The sequence below is a fragment of the Pinus tabuliformis genome, chromosome 8 (assembly GCF_031772625.1).
Source record: "Pinus tabuliformis cultivar Carrire ecotype Pingquan chromosome 8, CPIR1, whole genome shotgun sequence".
In the NCBI taxonomy this organism is placed as follows: Eukaryota; Viridiplantae; Streptophyta; class Pinopsida; order Pinales; family Pinaceae; genus Pinus; species Pinus tabuliformis.
Window position 1 is genome coordinate 844,288,787 of NC_142294.1, and position 24,228 is coordinate 844,313,014.

Consider the following 24,228-nt stretch of genomic DNA (forward strand, 5'->3'; position numbering starts at 1 on the left):
GCTGCAAAGATTTTGTTATTAGCCAAAAATGAATGAGACAGTTTCTAGATATGTAAGAGGGTGTACCATGTGTGCTAAAAGCAAGCCCAGCAACAGAAAACTAGGCTTGTACACTCCACTACCAATTCTTTCTCATCCTTAGGAAAGTATTTCTATGGACTTCGTTGGGGGGCTGCCTAAATCTAGAAAAGGTCATGACTATTTATATGTTGTTGTGGATAGGTTCAGCAAAATGTGTATTTTAATACCTTGTAACAAACATATTACAGCTGAATAAACTGCAAAGTTGTTCTTTCAGCATGTATGGGTTCATTTTGGATTACCCACTTCCATTATATCTGATCGAGATACCTGATTTGTTGGGAAATTTTGGTCAAGTCTGTGGGAATTGATGGACACCAGACTGAAGAAGAGCACAACTTTTCATCTGCAAACAAAAGGCCAAATAGAAGTGGTCAACAGGACAATGATCCAGTTGCTCAGAGGCTATTGCAGCAAGCATCCCAAGCTTTGGGATGAACATTTATGTTATGTGCAACATGCTTACAACCGAGCTAAACATTTTTCTACACAGACATCTCCTTTTGAGACCTGTTTTGGTTTCACACCAAGGTCTCCCTTGGATTTTGTCTTCGGTAAAGACAGAGTGGTTGATGGACAAAGTGATGTGGACAAGGCAACCAAGCTCATCGAACAAATCCAAGAGATTCACCAGGCAGTATAGGAATAGCTGGAAAAGAGCCAAGCCAAGTACAAGGCAAGGCATGACAAGCATCGGATGGAACATAGTTTCCAAGTTGATGATCAAGTTTGGTTGTATATTAGCAAAGGCCGAATGCGAGGTGAAGGTAAGAAGCTGAAGCCAATAAGGTATGGATCTTTCAAGATACTTGAGAAAATTAGTGAGAATTCTTTTCGCCTTGATTTACCAGCTTACATGCACATCTACTCGGTTGTTAATGTAGACAGCTTGAGATTATTTGAACCTTCATTAATTGAAGATCCCGAAGAGCAGAGTCAATTTCCTTCTATTTATGATCTGTTGCCTGAATATCTTAATGAATTGCAGGAAGATACAGTTCTGGACAGGAAGGTGAGAACTACGCGCAAAGGGAATGTTGAGTACCTCAGGATTGGACTCCAAGGTTCAAAGCCAAGCAGTGCAAAATGGATAGAAATTGGGCAAGTGAGGAATCAGTACCCTCACTTGATTGATGCTTAAAAATAAACTTTTGGTGGTCCAAAATATTTTCCAGTAGGAAGGCCGTGATCTGAATTAGATCCTACACACTCTCTAAGTTTTTATAAACTCATTCAAATTATGACAAACAGATTCAAGTCTTAGAAAGATCAAGCTATTAGAAGAAATCCTAGTGACAGTTGCAATTGTGATTAGTGCAAAGCAACGAGGACCCTCAGTCGAGCGCACAAACTGTTGGCCCATGGTAACGCGTGCTGGCACAAATTGGAAAAACCAGAGGCTAATTCAAGAAATGGGGGTGGTTTCTGTAAAGCGCTAATCACATATCGCAGGGTGTCCCCCTCCATGAAGGAAAGCCCCGAAGTGACCAGACTCGAAATGGCTATGAAATGTGAAAAGTAATAAATTCGGTTCTGTGGATTCCACAAAACCGGTAGGATATCGGAAGGCCTCGAGGCGATAAGAAGTTTTGACCGAGTCCCGCCCGATGCCACACACTAAGTGACACGCGTCCGGTGGAAGAGAGAGAAAACCGCTCACATCGGATGGGTAAACGTAATGCTACTTACTCCCCCGATATGAACGACGACCATAGGATCTGAGGGGCCCAGATCAATGACAGAGGCACGTCCTGATAAATGACCGGATTTGACAAGGTTGTAAAGCAAGATTACATGGGATTTGAAGTCTGACGTGGATGATGAGTTGGCAGAAGATTCGTGTTTAGCGAGAATCTTGGAGCAAATGGAAATAATGACCATTCAAATGTGTCCAAGGAACCTGACACACTCACCTGTTGCAGAATAGGTGGCCACCTCCCTTTGAAGCATTACACAGTGATGATGACGCAAAACAGGGGAGTTCGAACAAACAGAGGAAGGAAATCCAGAACACCAGGAAGCGGAAACGAACCGACAGAAAGCAGACTGGCTTTAAATCCATGAACTGATAGAAGCAGAGGACACACACACATAGAGGAGTTAGTTAGATGCAGAAAGCTAAGAGTAGAGAACAGAGAGAAGAAGCCGAGCTGACTTGAGGGCAGCATCAAGCCAGACAGAGCCAGAGAGAGTCAGAGAGTTTGTGCACTCCAGAGAAAGCTTGAGAGGTTCAAGCGAGCTCCTCGACATAGGCCTGTCATGTATGAGTTTCAGATTGGGCTCATACTACTATGACCAGTAGAGGTCAAGTACCAGTAAGGAGAGTCTGTGTACTCAAATCCTACTGATTCATATCTATTGAGTGAGACTCAAATTGAGCTCACTGTTGTAAAGAAACTCTGCTTTGAAAACATAATAGAGAGGCCACCACTGAAAGCTGGACCAGGAGACGTAGCCCAGGAGTATTGGGTGAACTCCTTATTAAACTTGTTGTATTACATGTTTTCCTGTTATGTTTTCTCTAACTACCTCAGTGTCTATGTATTTTGCAATCTTATCGATCCATTGCATAAAGTAACATAGGCACATCCATGCACATGAGTCTGTAAACCTTTAATTCTATGTCTTGGATAAATTCTAGATCAGAGACCAAGGGACTAGTTAGGGAAATGACTGGGATGCATTATGGGAGTCCTGTAGTAGGTGAAGAAGGTCTAGTATGGTGTGTTTCCATCAATTCCACTTCCTTAACTACCACATAGGGAGTCGAATCATATCATAGTAACTTCTCGTCACATGTTTACCCTGGTTGGTCAGTTACTTGGGTAGATGTGGGAGGAGGGTGTTACAGGAAATTAGGAGAAATGAAGGTAAAAGGTCATAGGTTTCATGTGAGGAAAATGAAGTAAAATAATGGAAAATTGAAGAAAATAGAGGCCTCATTAATAAAAGGGCTTATGAGGATCCGTTGGTACCTTTTTGTTAGTTTAACCTTTTGTTATTTCAGTTTTGGAGCTCTCTCTCTCACTCTTGGACACTTGGAGATTTATTGGAGCACTTCAACTTTGGATCAAGGAAAGAAAAGAAGGTAAAGAGGAAGTAAATATCAATAAAGGAGGAGAGGGATCAATCCGCTACAATAAGGATATTTGTAGGTATTTATTTTCATTTGTGATTTTTTTGCTAGATTTTGCATGCATGTGTGTATTTAGTTATCTTGTTGTTATTGGTGTGGGTTTTTCCAGGTGTGACAATGTTCTTTAGCCTTGCCTTTCCATTCCCAGATAGCCATGGTGTGATGGGTTCTCTTGTATTTGGTTGAGCTAGATTTTTCGATGGTTTCGAAACTAAGTGAGGTGGTAAAAGAAAGAACACATGGCCTAGGAATCCCTGAACCAGACTGGGATTGCAGTAAAGCTAGATGTTATCTACCTCGATGGGCCTAAGAATCCTCGATCGGTGAATGCCGAGATATACGATAAATCCTAGAGTTGTGTTCCCTTCATCAGAACTAGGAATCCTTGACCGATGAATGGCAAGATATATTGTAATGTCTGGATGGTGGAGTCTTAATTAGGCCTAGGAATTCTCGAGTGTTGTATTGCGGGATATGCAGTAAATCCTAGAGACTAGGTGACAAGAAAATTCCTCACCTTGTAGGTTGAGAAACTAGTGACATCCATGCTTGTTTAGGGCCTAGTTCTAGTGGGGATTGCGACAAACGCGAGGAAACATGGTTTGGTTTGGTTTTGAGTCCCACATTCATGCTTGGAATATGGCACGGGGGTGATTGGCTGAAAGAAAAATTTGGTTCAGCCAATATATGGTTGAGTGGTTCATGGGAGTTGTTGGGAAATCTAGGGAATAGCAATTAAGTTATTTCTCTTCTATTAGTAACTACTTGTGAGTGCTTTTTACTTCTTTAGGTTAGGATATTCTTTTATTTAGGTTATTAGTGTTATTCTTCATCAAACAACTACCAATGTATAAACCATAAAGAGACAAATGACACATAATATAGCCTATCAGATAGGGCCTAAACCTCTCACTCCCTAAGAGGAAAACCTAAAACAATTCTTCTTATTATAGAGATTCCAATTGACGAATACCAAAACCAAGACCCTTGACCTAGTTTCCACTCCAAGACCAAGACGCCAAGCCCTCTTCCTCTTCCTTGAGTAAAAAATAGTCAAAACCTTTGCTTGTTGTTACTTTCTCTGCCTCCTTGGTATAAGTTATAGGTCTTCAACTTTGATTTTCTCGGCCTTATTACTATTATTTTATAGGTCTCTTTCTCGACCTCCTTACTGCAAATTTATAGGTCTACAATTTTGCACTAGTGGAGATATTTTTAGCCCAAAACAGTCTTGTCTTCTAGTCCCTCCTTCTTCTCTTGGGGAGAGGCTTCCTTGATGAGACTTCACACTTCTCTAACCACATACCTATTGTACCTTGCACTTCTCTAACCGCAGACCCCTGTACCTAGCACTTCTCTAACCATGAACCCCTATACCTTGCATTTCACTAAATTTTATGTGTTCTGAGATTAGGCCGAGCTGCCTATTTATAGTGGTTGGAGTCTCATAATTAGCTGACATGAATTTTGGTGAATCGACATGTCCTTTTTATGAAGATATTATTATTTCTTTGAAGTCAACCTGTAGGAGGATGCTTGTGCTTGTCTTGGAGGGTTGTTTGACACTTCTATTGACTCATATACAAGTGTATCATGCCCAAGAAGGGTCCTTCATACATGACATTGACTAAATTTGACTTTTATGACTAGATGACTCAATTCTAAAGGCTCAAAATGGGAGCCATTACTAAAATAAAATTCTTTGCTCGTGAAACCCATGAGATAAGCATTACAATATTTTTTTTCTTTTCATCAATTACATAAAATCACAATTACACATGTCATTACGAAGATCGAACATAGTTACTTTTCAACAAAAGTTTCATACCTAGTTGGCTTTTGCATTCATTAAAAATAGCTTCTTATCCTTGGTATTTCATGTGTAAATGTACTAGCTTATATGTGGATTTTATGGTTGTTATATCCTTGTTATTTCTGTTGGTTATATGTTGGTTATGAGTATGCTTTATGACAGACTTGATGTATGGATCTCATCATGTTTTAATTTGCAAATGAATGTACAATGAATATATGACCTAATAGATGATAATGAAAGTATTGTGATATTGTGATATGGCAACAATGCTTCTTTATGAATCTCAGATAAGTATGAGACCCTTATGCTCAGATTTGTTGTTATGACCTGTAGATTGCATATTTGTGACATGTTTGACAAAATGCCTATTATGGCTAGTAGGGTTCCAGTCAATTTATTGGTCAAGTGTTTACATTAGTACCTTTGTTTCAATGTCATTTATCATTTTTGATGGTTTCATAAAGTTTTGGGCATTGGCTTGAGTCCTGGCCTTGAAAAAGTGGCACAGAATCCAAGGTCGATGGATCAAAACTAGCTGAAAAAGTCCATAGTTGTTGGCATTCCCTTGTTGTGGGAGTGAATGGAAGGCATTATTCACATGCATTGCTTTTTATGGGAGTGATTGCAGGTCTAGATCAGTGAAATTTCAAGTTGCCTCATGGGTTGGTCACCTGGAAGGGTTGGTTGGCTCCTAAAGGTTATGTAGCATGTGTGGAAGGTCAGATTGGTTTGGTTTTGTTGGTTCCAATTCCTTAAGGGTACATTGGGATTTGAATCACATCATATTAGCCTCTCGTCACATGTTTACCTCGACAGACCGGGTAAATGTGGGAGGAGGGTGTTACAGAGTGGTACCACAACATGGTTCACCCCATGGACAGGATGGTTGGTGTGTGTTGGTCGTGCATACATATCGGTTGCATGTGTGTTCTTCATGCTTGTGGTATATGTGCTTGTTGCATATGCATGCCATTGTTCCTAGATACAATGGTGTCGCCATGTGAAAATTTGATGGTGTTGTTGTTGGATGTGGTCGTGGTAAGTGTATGTTGGTTATGCATTGGTTATGCATGTCAACGCTTATATTTTATTATGCATACATTTATATGGTTGTAGTTATCACGCATGAGGTCATGGTATGTGATTGGTATGGTCATGCCTGATAACTAGATAGTGGTTAGGCTGATCTTATATACTGATGTGATTATGATTATACATGCATCGTGCTAATTTGGTTGATCTTGCATATGAGATTTCCTCCCCTGAACTATATTGAGGTATGTTGATTATGTTATGTTTCGGTTTTAGATGACATGGTGTAATTATAGGAAAGATATCAAAGATGACTATCAAGAAGGTAGACTACAGTTCACGAGATTCTCCCTATGGGTCAGATGAACAGCTTGGTGGTGGGAATTCTTCTGACTTAGTAGACACATTGAGAAGTTTGAAGGCAGAAATAAGGAGTTGCAAGATAGATAATGATAGGATAATTCAAGCACAAGAGAAAAAAGCAGAAGTCAATGTAGTAATCCTTTAGAGTTTGTCAGAATTGCAGAGACAGGGACCACTTTGAATCAACCATGGGAAGGGGGACAGGAAAAATGGGGTATATGGTAGTAGGTCTCATGGTGGACACAGGTCAGATAGAGATGACACAATCAAAGATGGGAGGCTCTTCGATACTCTGGATAGGAGAGGTGATGGACAAAAGTTCTATTCTAGTTCTGGTTCTGATCGGCACTATGATCATCATTGTTATCATCCTTACATGAGGAGCGTCAAGGGATATTTTCTAGATGAGTTTAAGAAATCCAAGCCACCTCCCTTTGATGGAGATTTGAAGAATTCAGAGGATGCAGAAGCATGGTTACTTGGGATGAAGAAATTATTTGAATTGCATGAGTACAAAGAGAATATGAAGGCAATAATAGCTATCTTCAGCCTCAAAGGGAAAGTAGACATCTGGTGGGAAGATGTGAAGCGGGTCAGAGACATCAAGACAAAAGAGTTGATTTGGCATGAATTCAAGAGACTTTTCAAGAAGAAGTATTTGTCATAGTGGTACTATGACAGCAAAGCCAAGGAATCCTATGAGCCAAAGATGCGATTGATGACAAATGAGGAGTATACGACTGGAGTTATTTAACTATGTATCATATCTTAAGGATGATAAAGCTACAGTTCAGATATTTGTTAGTGGATTTCCATTAGCATTTAGAGATCGGGTTGAGTATGATGAGCCTCGGTCACTTTAGGAAGTTATTGGGAAATTGAAGAATTTTTATGAGCATTCAAAGTGCAAGATAGAATCTCAGTTGGAAAGGGAAAGACAAAACTAAAGGTAAATGGCAGTCGAAAAGAACAAGGCCTCAGGATGTAGGTGAGAAAGAAAGTGTTGCACCTTACAAGAAGGTTAATGGGTCACAGCATGGAGGGCAGCAGAATAAAGGTGCTGGTACAGGAAGGTTGCAGTGTTGGATATATGGTAAGGAGCATATTAAGAGGGATTTTCTGCAGAATCAGGGTGGTAGGCCTCATATTTACAATGCATAGGAAGCGTAGATAGTTGGGGATATTGGGCAAATCATTCGACAGATTTATGTAGCACTGGATAATAAGCAGAAAGATCACCAGGAAACTGCTATCGAGATGAACGACAAGATTTGTGATCAATTTGCTTCCATTTTGATTGACCTTGGATCCAATTATAGTTATGTTGGTCCTGACCTGGTGGATAAGTGTGGTTTGAATAAAGAATTTCATGTAGAATCCTAGTTAGTGCAATTGTATACAAATACAAAGAAGGGAGTGTATCACTGGATAAGAGTTTGTGCAATCGAGTTGAATGGTATGCCTACCTCAACACATTTGAATGTATTTTGTTGATTTGTGTAGTTTGGGAGGTACTCCAAGCCCTAGGGTTCAAGGTTTGGAGGGCAAAGCACCACAAGCGTCACTTGTGGGCTTGGAACCTAAGGATGGGGATTTTCACCCAATCATTTCTGGGGAAATTCTGGTAGCACATTTCTACATGTGATGGAATGAGACAATAGAGGGCAGAAAGAAGAATCCAACGCTTCAAGAATTGTGAAATTCCGAGTTGTATAAGTGGAGAAATGAATTTTTGAAGTTGACAAATAATTATTGGTTTTCAAGTCATGTAGGCTTGAAGTAAAATTTGTCCAATATATGTGTCTTTTCACTAATTCGTGGAGCCCCTCATTTGGATATAAATAGAGGGTGATTTTATGTGTTTTAGAGTGTCCATTGTGTGCAATGTTGTCTCTAGAGGAGGACTCGGTGGAGAGTAGAATATCTAGCCCTAGTCGCACCAAAGGAGGAGGCCTAGACAGTGTGAAAGAGAGGGATATGAAGTCTATAATGAAGGCTGATTAATCTGAGGTTGGATCGGATTTTCTTTGAGCTGGAACAGGGGTGAAAATAGGGTCTGAGATTGTTGTCATGAAGGCCGAGGCTACTAGATGCTAGACCGAGCCCTTGAAGGGGAAAACGTTGTTGATTTGAGTATGTTTGGGCATTGTTTGGAGGACTGTCTCACTACAGGAGGGTTGTTGTGCTAGGTCGCAGGCCATAGCACTACAATTGGGCTACGTAAGAGGTGTTTCAAGGCTTGACACGTATCCCTAGTGACAACGTGGGTGAGGAGGAAGTCTCTTAAGGTATGTCAAAACCATTTGAGGGTATGTTTGGGGACTGTCAAGTAGATTTAGGGTTGCAATAAGTGCCCTAACCAAGACTGTTACTAATCCAAATGCAAAATGGCATCTACCCATGGTATTCATCCACCCATGGAATTTACCTATGGTATTGTAAGTGGCATCCACCCATGGTATTGTATGTGACATCAACCCATGGTATTTACGCACCCATGGAATTTACATGTGGTATTGTAACCAAAAAAGGCTATAAGTAACAAGTCACATTTTGTAAAAGGACAGATGGTCCACCATAATGTAACATTTACAGTTATTATCTATTTTAATAAAAAAGTTTCTTTGTGGTTTTGTTATTTTGTATTCTCCTCTTTTCTTCTGGCATTTCAGTTTTTCAGATCTTGGGGGCCTCTCCCCCCAAGGTCCATTTTAATTTTTTAGACCTTGGGGACCTCCCCCTAAGATCTGGATCAGTGGTATCAGAGCCAGGTTACGAGTCCATGGGAATGAGGGTTTGATGCATATTTCAGTTTCAAATTTTTTCATAAATCTTCAACAATCATCATGCACGTGCTACGACCTCCACAGAGCACTTTCTTGGGCAAAGCGGGAAGAATTTTCTTTTTCTCAAATTTTGTTTTGTAGGAATTTTTTGGGCGGAGAGTTTGTAGATCAGATCTGAATTTTTTGGTGAACATTTTAGAAAATAAAATAACATATTTGGATTCCTCGTGAAAAAATACCCAAATTCAAAAAACAAATCAGCCGAATCGGAGTCTGTATGAGGGAGATATCACTAATTTAAAATCAGTTGTGTTCCAGAAATTTTTCTGACAGCAATTTATGGACGATGACGACTCTCCTATCATTTTTTGCAATTATTGTGTATAATTGCAAAAAAATGATTGCAGATATGATCTCCTCTTGAAAAAATACCCAATTTAAAAAAAAATGGTCGTATCAGAGTTCGGATGAGGGAGATATCATTGATTTAAAATAAGATATTTTTTCAGAACTTTTGTGATAGTGGAATAGTTGCAGCGTGAATTTGAGTTTCCATAGTGTCCAAATAGCGATTTCAAAAACCTGGGAAGATGCATAATGGTAGTTTTGTTTCCAAAAATAGGTTATAATAAATATTATGAGTTATATTGACCGAGTTATGTCCATTTTAAATCTGGAGTAGCATTCAGAGTGGTTTCCCTTTGGAGACGTGCCCTCCTACCCCGGTTTAGTAGGCACCTATTGCACATTCATTAGTTTCAACATAGAAACATCTAGCTTGGTTTCTTTGGAGACATTCCCTCCCACCCAGGCTATGTAGGCACTTTCTACTTCATCAATAATCAATATCACGATTACAGGTCAATCGCACAAAATCCTTGTGATCAAAGTCCATTTGCTAGGCCGCACATTTTTAGTCTCACAGTTGGTCACAAGCATTATAGGGTATCTCTATCCTCGGATCTTCAATTGTCATGGTTATGGGTCATCCACAAATCCACAGTTCATCAAAGTCCATTTGCTAGGTCGCGCACTGTCAATATCATAGTTGGTCACAAGCATGACAGGGTATCTCTATCCTCAGATCTTCATTCATCACGGTTATGGGTTAACCACACAAAACCCTTCCCTTTAGTGGCTCTTCATATTCAACACAAACTTCTCAGGAGGGAAATTCATGCAATGGGGACCATTGCTTCTTAAGGAGGGAGGAATAATTTGAATGGAACATGGAATCTACCCACGGTATTCATCCACCCATGGAATTTACCCATGGTATTATAAGTGGCATCCACCCATGGTATTCATTCTCCCATGGTATTGTATGTGACATCAACCCATGGTATTTACCCACCCATGGAATTTACCTATGGTATTGTAACCAAAAAAGGCTATAAGTAACAAGTCACATTTTGTAAAAGGACAGATGGTCCACCACAACGTAGCATTTACAGTTATTGTCTGTTTTGATAAAAAAGTTTCTTTGTGGTTTTGTTATTGTGTATTCTCCTCTTTTCTTCTAGCATTTCAGTTTTTCAGATCTTGGGGGACTCTCCCCTCAAAATCCATTTCAATTTTTTAGATCTTGGGGGCCTCTCCCCAAGATCTCAATCAGTTACAAACAACAATATGCAAACATAATTTGGAGAAATGTTTTAGAGGAGTGTTGGGTCAAGAAGTGACCAGTTTGGATCGCTTATTTATGTAGCCTGCAGGAGCCAATTTGGAGGCTTGTTTGAGTGACCATAAGCCTTTATCGGTGCAGATTCCGCAGTGATTGGATTGGGTTTCATTGATCTGATTGGAGGGTAGTGTGTTGGCTACCCAAAGTAGCCCTAGAGCAGCATACAAGAAGGACGTTGTTTGGTGCGTGATTGGGTGAAGTTTGCAACCTTATGAGTAGCTCCTTGATGGGCGAAAGAGGCTACTAGAAAGCAGATTGGAGCTCGGAAATTAGGCCTACCGAAAGAGAAGATTTATGAGCCCGTGTACATGCAACATTGTTAGGTGGTAGCCCTCCTGGAGTCTCGATGTGTAGTGGCCTTGATGGACTAAGGCACTACTAGTGAACAATACGAAAGCAAAGGACCAACAAGACAAGATACGACAAAGAAGTTGCAGTGAAGTTTGTCATTGTATCTTGTATACCATATAATGTTGTATTATTCAGATTGGTTTAATATAACGAAGATTGGGTTGTACATTATTATACAATATTTGTTAAGAATTGTGTAAACTTGTGCATATGTGATTTACTACTTTATATTTTTGTTGTGCAAAGTAGTTTATGGTTGAAATTCTTGGTTTGGTAGCGTCAGTGATTTTAAGACTCTAACCTAGACCCAAGGTCATGGAAATTCAACATATTTTCATTGGGATCATATAGTATGCTATTTGGTATGGACTGGTTGTATCTTCACATGACTAAGGTAGACTGTTATGACAAAGCTATTGAGTGTTTGGATGGCAATGGAGAATAGAGAATCTTGCAGGATACAAAGAAGGCAACATCAGTTAGCATGGTGGCAGCTATGCAAGAAAAGTGCAGTCACAGAAAGGGTGTGTGTTATTTGTTGTGCATATTTGTATTTATAAAATTAAATATGTTAAGGATGCAGAGGTATTGAGTAGGTATCTGATCTTACAATAGTTTTAGGATGTGTTTCCAGCAGATATTTCAGAGTTGTCGCCTCATAGAGAAGTGGACTTTTCCATTGAGTTAGTACCAGGGGCAACACCAACATCAAAGGCACCGTACAGGATGAGCATTCCAGAGTTAGTAGAGATAAAGTTACAGTTGAAGGAAATGCTTGGCAAGGGATACATTAGGCCAAGTGTGTCACCTTGGGGTGCACCAGTGTTGTTTGTTAAGAATAAGGATGGTACTCTCAGGTTATGCATTGATTATAGGTAGTTGAACTAGGTGACCATCAAGAACAAGTATATGTTGTTGAGGATTGATGAATTTTTCGATTAGTTTAAGGAAGTAGCAGTGTTCTCGAAGATTGATCTGAAATCGGGATACCATCAGGTATGCATCAAGGAAGAGGACATTTACAGGATAGCTTTCCGGACCAGGTATGGGAATTATGAGTTTGTTCTGTTCCATTTGGCTTTACTAATACTCTAGCTACTTTTATGTGTGCGATGAATAGTGTATTGTGTCCTTATTTGGACAAGTTTGTTATTGTATTCATTGATGACATCTTGATATATTCTAAAAAAGAGGAAGATAATGTCGAGCACTTAGCAACAGTGTTGAGATTACTGAGAGAGCATTAGTTGTATGCCAAGCTTAGTAAATGTAGTTTCTTTCAGACATAAGTACATTACTTGGGACATGTGGTTTCCAAGGAAGGCATAGTAGTGGATCTAGAGAAGATAAGGGCTATCATGGAGTGGGAAGCTCCTAGAAATGTGGATGAGGTAAGATCATTCATGGGGCTAGTAGGTTATTATAGGAGGTTCATCAAGAAATTCTCTCACATTGCATATCCTATTACGTCACTGCAGAGGCAAGGTAAGAAATTTGAATGGACAGAGGAATGTGCAACAAGTTTTGAGCAATTGAAACAATTGTTGACAAATGCTCCAGTGTTAAAAATTGCAAACCCGGACAAATAATTTGTGGTGTGCACAGATGCTTGCAAGAGAGGACTTAATGGAGTCCTTATGCAGGAAGGACAGATAGTATGTTATGAGTCATGGAAACTGAATGAGAATGAGCAGAATTATCTGACACATGATCTTGAGTTAGCAGCAATCATTCATGCATTGAAGATGTGGGGGAACTATCTTCTTGGTAGGATGTTTGTACTAATGAGAAATCACAGTGGAGTGAGGTATCTATTCGACCAACCAAATCTAAATGTAAGGCAAGCTAGATGGTTGGCCATGATCAATGAGTTTGACATTGAGATCAGGTACATCAAGGGAAAAGAGAACAGGGTTGCAGATGCTCTTAGCAGGAGGATACAGGTAAATTATATAGCAACTATGAGCTCCTATGGGACATATTTACAAGATCAGATTTCACAAGCAGGATAGTAGGTACATGGAGCTTATGCATAGGTTACAACAGGGTACAAGTGGTCAGCATGTGGATTATCATCTTACAACAGAAGGTTTGTTCAGATTTAAGGACAAAGTATATTTGTTGAATGACAATGAGCTTAAGAAGACTATTTTGTGAGATTTTCATGAAAAATCGTATTCAGGTCACCCAGGATACCAGAAGACATTAATAGCAGTGAAGAAGTTTTATCATTGGATGAATTTGAAGAAGGAAGTGGCAGAGTTTGGGGCTAGATGTTTGGACTGTCAGCAAGTCAAAGTCGAATGTAACCATCCAGGTGGACTACTACATCCGATTATGATTCCAAAGTAGAAGTGGGAGGTCATTTCAATGGATTTCATCACAGGTTTGTCGAGGACATCTAGAAAACATGATTCCATCATGGTTGTAGTAGACAGGTTGACAAAGGTAGCACACTTCATTCCAGTGAAGTCTATGTATTCAGCTAGTGATGTGGCATAGGTATTCATCAGAGACATAGTGAGGTTGCATGGTGTTCCAAGGAAGATTATGTCAAACATGGATGTTAATTTCACTTCTAAGTTTTGGAAGGAGTTGTTTGTAGGTTTGGGGATATATTTTTCCATCAACACAACTTATCATCCGTAGATAGATGGATAGACAGAGAGGGTCAACGAGATATTGGAGGACATGTTGAGGATGTATGTGATGCATCAATAGAGGATATGGGAGGAGTACCTTTCATTGGTTGAGTTCACTTATAGTAATGGGTATCAAGAGTCCCTGAGAATGAGTCTATTTGAGGCATTGTATGGGTGGAGTTATAATACTCCAATCAGTTGGAGCAATCTAGTGAACATGGTTTTGATTGGACCAGACATGTTTGCAGAGATGGAACATGAAATGTAGGTAATCAAGAAGAATATGAAGGCAACACAGGAAATACAGAAAAGGAATATGAAGGCATCACAGGAAAGATAGAAAAGTTATGCATATCAGAACAGGTTGTTTAATGAGTTTCAGGTTGGGGAACGGGGGTACCTGCGCATCAAGCCGAAGAATAACTCCTTGAGGATTGGATCATGTGCCAAGTTGGCACCTCAGTTTTTTGGACCTTTCAAGATTCTTGAAAGGACTAGACCAGTATCCTATCGTCTTGCATTGCCTCTAACAGTGAAAGTCCATTATGTTTTCCATGTGTCATTGCTTAAGAAGTATGTTAAAGATGTTGATCATGTGATTGGTTGGTGTATATTGCAATTGGAGCCAGATGGAGAATTCCAATCGGAACCTCAGTGTATATTGCAAAGAAAGATGCTCATGCTCCGGAACCGAGCAATTGAGTAAGTTAAAGTGCAGTGGAAGCACTTTGGGCCCAATGAAGCTACATGGGAGATGGCGATCAGATGCGGGCTATGTATCATTCTTTATTCATTGGTTTAGTGAATGTTTTGGCTTATGTTTTGGTGTGATGGTTTTGGTATATGTACATATGTATATGGATGTAAATACTACCATGAGTTTTGTTATAAACCTACAATAAGTTGTATGGGTGTCATGTTGTTATGGTTGTCATATTGTTATGTTGTCATGTTGGTTTTCTTCTCAGTGGGTTGATCATTGTAAATATTGTATCGAGCTAAGTTATAAAGCTCAATGGAAAGTATGTTTTTCTTTCAATAGTCTTGTTGGTTGTAAGTGTTGTCGCTTTTTCTAGTACCTGTAGCACAAGTGCTTCGGGAGACATAGAAAGCTTCCTAGAAATAACCTTTGGGTTGATTGTAAACTAGTGCCTAGGACATATTAAAGAGAGGAGTGCATGGCAGATTATCAATGGGGGCTTTCTGCTGCACTCCAATTGTCATGAAGTTTATAAAATATAATAAAAGGGGGCTTGGTTCAATAGCCCTTCATCAAGGTAGACTCAAGCCAATACATGGATCCAAATGTTCAAGGGGTAAATCGGGTCAACCTCAAAGAGAAATGTCTAGTTCTGGTGGTCGACATACAACAACAGGCAACTTAATATTGACCTTGCAGTAAAGTGAAGAGGAGGAAAGGGAGGAGGGAAATTGGTGTGTAGAAATTTGGAAGAGGGAGGAGATGAAAGAGCGGAAACAGTGGAGTGTTATTCAAGGTTTCATGCCATATACCTCATGGGTACCTTTATCACCAAACAACATGAGTAAATCTATGCTCATATAGGTACTGCAAGTTAATCGAATAACACAAGTAAATCTGTCTTGTACATAGGTACTGTAGGTTATAGACTAACAGAAGTAAATATGTCTTATACACAGGTATTGTTCATTATTTAGCAGCCTAGATAAATCCATGAATCAGAGAGAAACCTTTAACAGCTTCATTACACTATTTCAGAGAAAGAAAAACACATATGAAATGAGATTTACAGAGGGGAAAACATACTACGCATTTCCATGATTGGAATCACCAAAGAGTTTCATTAATATTCAAAATGAGTCCCATTCACCAGTCCATTTACATTCAGCAATACATCCTACAAGTCCCTTATGAAAAAGCGATTAGAACCAAAATGGAACCATAGAATTTGGACCACTTTGGGTGCAAAATTATGGAACCTCTATTAAGTGTTTCTCCCCTTTATTTATATAGAGAAGGGGGGGCTTTGAATCAATAGTTACAAAATATCTCAGCCAAGGACCAGTTGTCTTATCGACTAGTCGTCTCAGCGTGCGATAGCCCTACTACCCACAATGATTTCATTTAGATTTGATTCTGTTCTTGGAAATATAGAAATTACAGGAAAATAGAAACAAGGAAACTAAATGATGATGGAGGAAAATATCGCTTTGCGGTTCCTATGAAGGCCCTTGATCAGGAAACATCTCTATGTTGATGTGCCTCTCCTTGCAGCTCAGCTGGTTCCCATCGCTTTCATCTTAACTGCCTGACTTCACCACTCTCTGGAGCTGATAGCGATCGACTGTGGTTGCTTGTTACAGAGAAGAAGTAGAGAATGTCTTGGTAGTCCTTCGTTGTGTATCTGAGTGGAGCCCCATGTTGAGCCATTAAGTATTCCTGAGTCCCATGCCTCCATTTACTGTCCAAAGACGTGCAACGAAGCAGTCGAATTCATTTCTGTGGCCCGTGTAGTCCTTGGTTTCTTGTTGCAGGGGATTCTACAACATTAGCCTATATCGATTTGCAACTACTCCGTACCTCTATTCAAAGTCTCAGTTGTCGACCCATCCACCTTTAAATCTCTATACCACACTATCAGGGCATCGTTGTATCAGGACTTTAACTCTAAGAGGCGTTACATAACAGTGAGTCTCGATCTCCTTTAGCCCCCTTTGGTTCAGCCCCTTTCTGCCTTTCTTCTCATATGACCAGAGGCTATGACCGGGTGCTTGGCCAAATATCGAAGCTCTTTGATCAGCGGATCACAATTGGGGTTTTTATATTAGAACTGCAACTTGTTTGTGATCTCCGATTGTGATAGCCCTTGGTTCCTTGGCCCTCTATGTGATCGCGGGCCAACCCCCTTATCAGAACACCTTTATCAGAGGTTCACAATCAGCGATTCCTTTTTTATTCACTACACAACTGTCGATCACCCTCCATGATTAACCCCTCGTTCTTTTAGCTCTTTATGTGACTGTGGGCCAGCCCTTGTATCAGAGCCCCTTTATTGGAGGTTTCCAGTCGAGTTCTTTTATATTGGAGCCGTAACGTGCTTGCAATCACCAATTGCGATAGTCCTTTAACACTTGGCCTCCAGCTCTGCCTTCAGTTTTTTCTACCTTTGCGACCGTGAACCAACCCCCACACTAGAGCCCTTTATCGCCAATTTACTATGCGCTAATATGCCTAATCATTGCCTTGGACCTCTGATCTCCAATATCGACGATCGTTGATCTCCGATATCGGCGATCGTTGATCGCCGATATACTCTATCCTGCCATGCTGCCCGATCCGTTGATTTGTGACTTGCGATATGTTCCTGAACCTCCGATCTGCGATATCGGTGATCGTTGATCATTGGAACCTCCGATATACCATGCTGCCTGATCCTCCGATGTGTTTTTTTTCCTCTTTTCAAAGGTGACAAAACCCCCATCTTTAACAGGCCATATCTTCTAATTCCAGGGTCCATTTGAGGACTTCCATACACCGTTAGAAAGCTCTTTCCGAGCACTATGAAATGGAGGGGGTCTAATTTGTCCTTGATTGATTATGTGTTTTGGGAGATGGATGTAAAATTTTCTTCTCTTTTTCACCCTTTGGGCAACTGAAAACATATTTTGCAGAGAGTGACAACATTGGCTGCAATTGGGGATAGTGCCTTGCTGGAAAGGTGCTAAGAACCTGTAGACCAGTAGCCTTCACCATTGGGCATGGAGTCAAAATATAATGAACATATATAACAAGAAAATCTCCATGAAACTTTATTCGCAGAGAGTCCTTTCCTCATCAAACTGAAATGCAAAAAAATAAATTCTACCAACTGGAAAGTAAATGCTTAGCTAGTGAGCTTATTTATATACAACTCCTACCTACGTACAAGGCTCAATTCACCTAAGTGAGTTAAACCCTCCAATGGAGCTAGGCCAGCATTTGGGTGCTGGACCTAATGCCTCCCTGTTGCTAAAATTTAAAAATTAAACTAAGCATGCACCATGAAAAATCTTCAAACAAAAAACTTGATGCATACTCCAAAAACAACCTTTGATGCTGACCAAAGAATGTGCTCATGTAATCAGCTATAGGGTCATAGGACCAACAAGAAGAATTTGTAGCTGCCTTATTTCCATGAAAAGTTTGCTAACTGATATCTTCTTGGTCAGGTCAGTCACAAATACTGTTCAGCTCCTCAACCTTAGATTTTTCAAGAAAAGCTTGTTGCTGATATTTTGCTACCCATTTGTCAACGGGCCAACCCTCTTGGAAATATGCAATAGAATCTTCAGTTTCTGAACTGTAAGAGTCATAGACTAGATGGCCTACTGAGAATTCCCAGAAGGGACCTTTCTGCAATAAGTAATCATAGACACTGCTTGGTCCTTCAACTTCAGGCTCTTCTTGAAAAATTTGCTGCTAGGAGCCTTCTCCCCACTTGCTGGTAAACAACTCCCTTTGAACCTCCACAGTCATCTCATCCTCCTCTGAATAATATGAATCATAAGTTGGAGGAGGTTCTTGAACTTGTTCTCCAGGCGAAGGCTGGGAATCGTGGCCTGGAGCCTCTTCTTTCTGTGCATCTTCCCATGACTGGGATTGTTGTAGTTCAGTGTCGCTCGACTTCCCATCAAAGTCATACTCATCATAAGAAGGAGAATCATCAAATTCGATTGAATAATATCTCTGAGGGTTTATTTGCGGCTCGATGATATTTCCTTCTTTGGTTTTTGACCATTGGGCAATGCTTCCTGATGTGAGTAGATATCTTCTTGGAATGGAGTCTCACAAACATCTTCAGCAGGATCATTACCCTCAGGGATATTTTCAACATTAAAATGTGTGCAGCAATCTTCGAACATAGCATTTGGTGGGTATAATATTTTTCAATAATGATGGAATGTTATATGAAAACATTTTACAGAGGATATGCTGCCACAAGGTGTTTTTTGTACCAAACTCTAAAATCATCTTCTAAAGAGTACATCAACAATTTCATTTGCGCATCTTCAAAGATAATACCCTGTTGCTCCGTGCATTCAAAAAAATTTGTGAGGTGCTGGTTAGGCCTTCTATCTGTGTTCCCACTTAATCTAGGAAAATAGGTATTCCATTCATGAAATGAAGGGACATGATTGGGATAACCAACAATAGAAGAAAAATATAGTGGGGAAAATTGGTTGGCCAGGAATGCAGGAATGGCCATTTTGAAACCCCTTTAGGTGAGTGAGCTCAAGTTCAAAGGTAGGGGAAACTTTTGGTTGCTTGAACATCAGAGTGAGTAGGAGGCTGCTCGAAAGCCAGGGCAATCAATTAGAGAAATGTACAGTGGTGTCGCCAAGATGTTTACCATAAAATTGAAACACTAGAGTCACCAAGGTGAGAAATATTCAACCCACACTTCCCTTTCTCACTTGAAAAAGGGAATGTAAAATTTTTGTCATACCTAGGGAAAAATATTCTAATCTGTTCCCCAGAAACGGCACTAGAAAGATGTTGTCGCTTTTTCTGGCACTTGTAGCACAAGTGCTTCAGGAGACATAGAAAGCTTCCTAGAGACAACCTCTGGGTTGATTGTAGACCAATGCCTAGGACGTCTTAGATAGAGGAGTGCTTTGGAAGATTATCACTGAGGGGTTTCGACAGCACTCCAATTATCACATAGTTAAAAAGATAATAGAGGGGCTTGGTTCAATATGCCTTCATTAAGGTAAACTCAAGCTGATTACATGGATCTGAATGCTCAGGGGGTAAATCGGGCCAACCTCAGAGAGAAATGTTTGGTTCTGGTGGCTGACACACAACAACAGACAACTTAATATTGAGGTTGCAGTAAAGTGAAGAGGAGGAAAGGGAGGAGGGAATTTGGTGCATAGGGCTTATTGACCACTATGTGTCAACGACCCATAGCAATACCCCCCTTTTTTCGCAAAAGGGATAGCGCTTGATTAACGTCTCTATGCCATTCGAATATCATCATCAGCCTGATCATGTTATATTGTAAACCCTTTATGCATGTGTAAATTGTAAATAATCTCAGCAGATCCGTGTCGTCTATGTAATTGCCTAGGTAAACCTAATTTTTTGATGACGATCTACATTCCAGAAGGTTTTTTGTCTCACCGATCCATGATTAGCAAAGTTTTCCTTCAGCCTTACCCCAAAGCCGGAATGGATTTTGTCATTAGAATCTTAGGGGATACCTACTATGCTAGATCGAGTCTATGTAAAAGCGATTTGGGAATAATCCTAACTATTTGGTTAGGTTATTTTATTACAAATTGCTTGATCTGCTAGATTATATTTGTGTCGCAGAATTGGGTAGTCTATGAGGGTCTATGTCAAATGGGTTTTCCCCCTTGAGATGTAAAAATGTAAAAATCATGATGTAAAATGTCTTGAGGGTTAGAAAAATAATTTATCCCCTCATAGGTCCTAGGTCCTAGGTAAATTTAAATTTTCCAGTGGTAAAATTCGTGGATCCTTTAAAAAATTAAATCTTAACTGGTCCAGGGACGAAGGTTAATTGATTATTTTACTAAATTTTATGCCCTTAGTCCCTAGGGTTAAGTCAAAGTCAAATTTTTGAGGAAATTAATTCAAAAAATTAATTTTTGAATTAATTAAAATGCACTTAATTGATAATTTCGAATTTCCTCAATAATTTAATTTCGACAGATGAGATTAAAAGATTTTTTGATCCTCGTCAACGGTCGAGATCGCTTTGACAAGGATCACTCGAACTAGCCATTGAGAAATTTATCTTTAAATAGGGGGTCAGTTGTCAGTTGAGATCATTCGACCTTTGAGTCGTGTGGTAAGTGAAAGCTATCTTGTAATCGTTTTTCATGTGCAAATAAAGAAAGACTTTGGGGTTAATCTCTGCTGGTGTTACTCTTCGTGGAAATGTTGTAAGTTGCTTTATTTTCAGCCATGGATGATAGCTTATTGAAGAGTGATTTAAGCACAGGTATCTTATTTGGTCACTGGGGTTTGAATGATAGTCTAATTTCTGAATAAAATGGTAGGTATCTCCATTAGATCTGAATTTTATTGTTGTTTTCTCTCTCTATGTTAATGATTGAATTAAGTTGTGCAGGAAATCCTTGATTTTGAGGTCACCGGGAGTTTGGGGAAGTTTTCAGTTGGACCAGCCAACTCCTGGATAACATTTTCTAAAGAACCCAGCTGGTTTTGATCCCGGGCTTATCATTGGAAATTTTTTTGTGGATGCATGAAGGGTTTTCTGAAGCACCTCATCTTAAATTCAAAATTTTAAAAATATGTGTGGCATAATGACAGATCTGGCTACTTAGAGCCTTTAACTTGTGGATATTGTAATTATTTAGTTGGTTTTTAGGGTTTTTAGTTTCATCCTTGTATATATTCTTTCTGGGTGTTTTGTTTTTGTCATTGCAGGTTGCAGATCTGAAGGTGGAATTCAATCTTGAAGCCAGATCTAGGCCCTGGAGGGTAAGATCTGGCCTCAGAACCACTTCTCTGTGGGTGTACGTTTCTGTTGTCCAAGGGTTTGAAAATCCAGAAAAATTTTAACGGTTCAATTGATAAATTTGAAGCAGAAGAAGTAGACGTTTTACTGATGAGGTTTCTTGATTTGCTGCCTGGGTTTTGGGTTTGTTGCATAATTCAAATTTTTTTAGGACCCTCTGGCCTCTCTCATTGCTGCTGAATCTTTCCGCAGCTGTCCCATTTTCTCACATTGCTTCTCTGCTCAATATTCCTTCACTCCGTTGTTTTCTCTCTACCCGCAACTTTCCTCTCCTTCTACCCTCGACATCTTTCAAACTCCCCTATGCAGCCTCATCCTCAAAAAATTACAAAGTTTCTAGCTCCCCTCACTCCGCAGCTTGATCCCTTCCACGTGCTATCCCGTGGCAGCCGCCAAACTAATGCCCCTCTCCACGCTATCCTTTCCTCTGTCATCTCCACACCTTACCATCGAACTCAACCATTTCACGCACTCCTCTCCTCACGCTGCCAACCTCAGCGTATTTCCCCTCCCTCGGCTTTCCCTTGCACTCTATCTGCTGCCTATCGAGTAGATCTCATGTCTTCGTCGTGAGTCCATCCCTCTCCATCGTCGCTTCTTCTCCAAACGCAACCCTCCCTCAGCGTGATCAACCTCGCTACCTCCTCCATGCAGTCATACTTGCTCTCCACTGCTCCAATCACCTCGCAACTCTCCTTCATCGTTGCCTCAAATCCACCGAGCAAACCTAGCTCGCCCTCACTCCATTGTTTTCCGCCGTCGAGTTTCCCTTTCCACTGCTCCAGACCTACACATTTGTGTATTCCTCATCCCTCACTGTCGCTGCCAGATCTGCCCACCTCCTCGACCTTTTCCTCTTCGAACGCTACAGCCATTGAGCTCTCACGCGAACCTACAAAGCCATAAACGAATGTGATTTTTTTTTATGAGAGGTTGGGGTTTTCATATGCACGTTGGTTTAGTTTTAGGCTAGGTTTCATTTGATTAATTTTTTTAAATTTTCTCATGACTTTTGAAATTTTAATTTTTTATTAGATTTCCCATACTTTCGACTTGTAACTTTACAAATTCGATTTTTTCCTTTTGGTTATTGGTTTGGTTTTATTTTAATTAAAAAAATAAAAAAAGGGGAATTGGTTCTATCTTATTTCTTTTTCCTCTTTTATTTCACTTTGTTTTGTTTTGATTTTGATTTTAAATTTAAAAGATCATGAAAATTTAAAAAAAAAAAAATAATAATAATAATAATAATTAAAAATTAAAAAATATCTTCTTTTTTTCTTAGGATTTATTTTGGTCACATTAGAAAATCTTGATAAATCATTTACCGCACCTTGAAAAAGGTTTTTCAAGCATAAAATCTAAAAGTGAACTTTTGTGGTATTAATATTTGACTTTTTTCTATAGTTAATTGTGCTTAAATTTTTTATATTTGAAGATTAACTATTTGAAAATGGTAAAGTTCCTAGATTTGGGATTTCTAAGCATAAAAATTTAAATTCTAGGATCTGAACTGGTTAGCATTTAAATTTTGTGGTTATTTAAAGCATTTGCATCTCTTGAAATTTAATTGCTAAGACATTTTGCTTCTATAGAAAATCTTTCGTTATTGCTTGAATTATTTAATGCTCGTTACATATCATATATTTTTTCAAGCAATTATTGATTATTTCATAAGCAGAAGCAGCTAATCGATTACCTTGGATCATTGAATCCATAAGGCACTGGTTATAATCATTTAAAATTTAATCAAATTCTAAGTCTCGCTAAGCCTTAATCAAGTATTCAATTGCTTCGTTGTGTCTCCCGAACTAGCTAATTCACAGTTGGTTCACAGTTGATTCATAGCTGGTCTACCCCCCTTAGCCTACTATAGGGAGACGGCTTAAACGTAGAGATCAGGGATCAGGGTGACAGCCCCCGGTCTGAGTGTTGTCGCGGTGCCTAGACACTCTGTGCGACAACAGGGTTGATTGCAATGCAAAATCCTAAGCCACGATGTTTTAGCAGAAATATGGAAAAGGGAGGAGATGAAAGAGCGGAAAGAGTGGAGCACTGGTCAAGGTTTCATGCCATATACCTCATGGGCACATTTTTCACCAAAAGCATAAGTAAATCTATGCACATTACAGGTACATAAGTAAATTTGTAACTAACACAGGTACTATCACTACTTAGTAACAAATATACAATCATGACCAAGGGTGAAACTCGCGGCTTCATCACAATATTTTAGAGAAACAAAAACATATATGAAATGAGATTTATAGAGGGGAAAACATACTATGTGTTGCCATGATTGGAATCACCAAAGAGTTTCATTAATCTTTAAAATGAGTCCCATTCACCAGTCCATTTACATTCAACGATCTACAACTCAAGTCCCTCATGAACAAGCAATTAGAACCAAAATGGAACCAAAGAATTTGGACCACTTTAGGTGTAGAATTACAGAACCTCTATTAATTGTTTCTACCACTTATTTATACAGAGAAGGGGGGCTTTGAATCAATAGTTACAAAATATCCCAACCAAGGGCCAGTTGTCTTATCAACTAGTCATCTCAGCATGCGATAGCCTTACTATCCACAGTGATTTCATTCAGATTTGATTATGTTCTTGGAAATATAGAAATTACAAGAAAATAGAAACAAGGAAACTAAATGATGATGGAGGAAAATATTGCTTTGTAATTCCAGTGAAGGCCCTTGATGAGGCCACATCTCTGTGTTGATGTGCCTCTCCTTGTAGCTCGGTTGATTCATGTCGCTTTCATCTTAATTGCCTGAGTTCACCACTCTCTAGAGA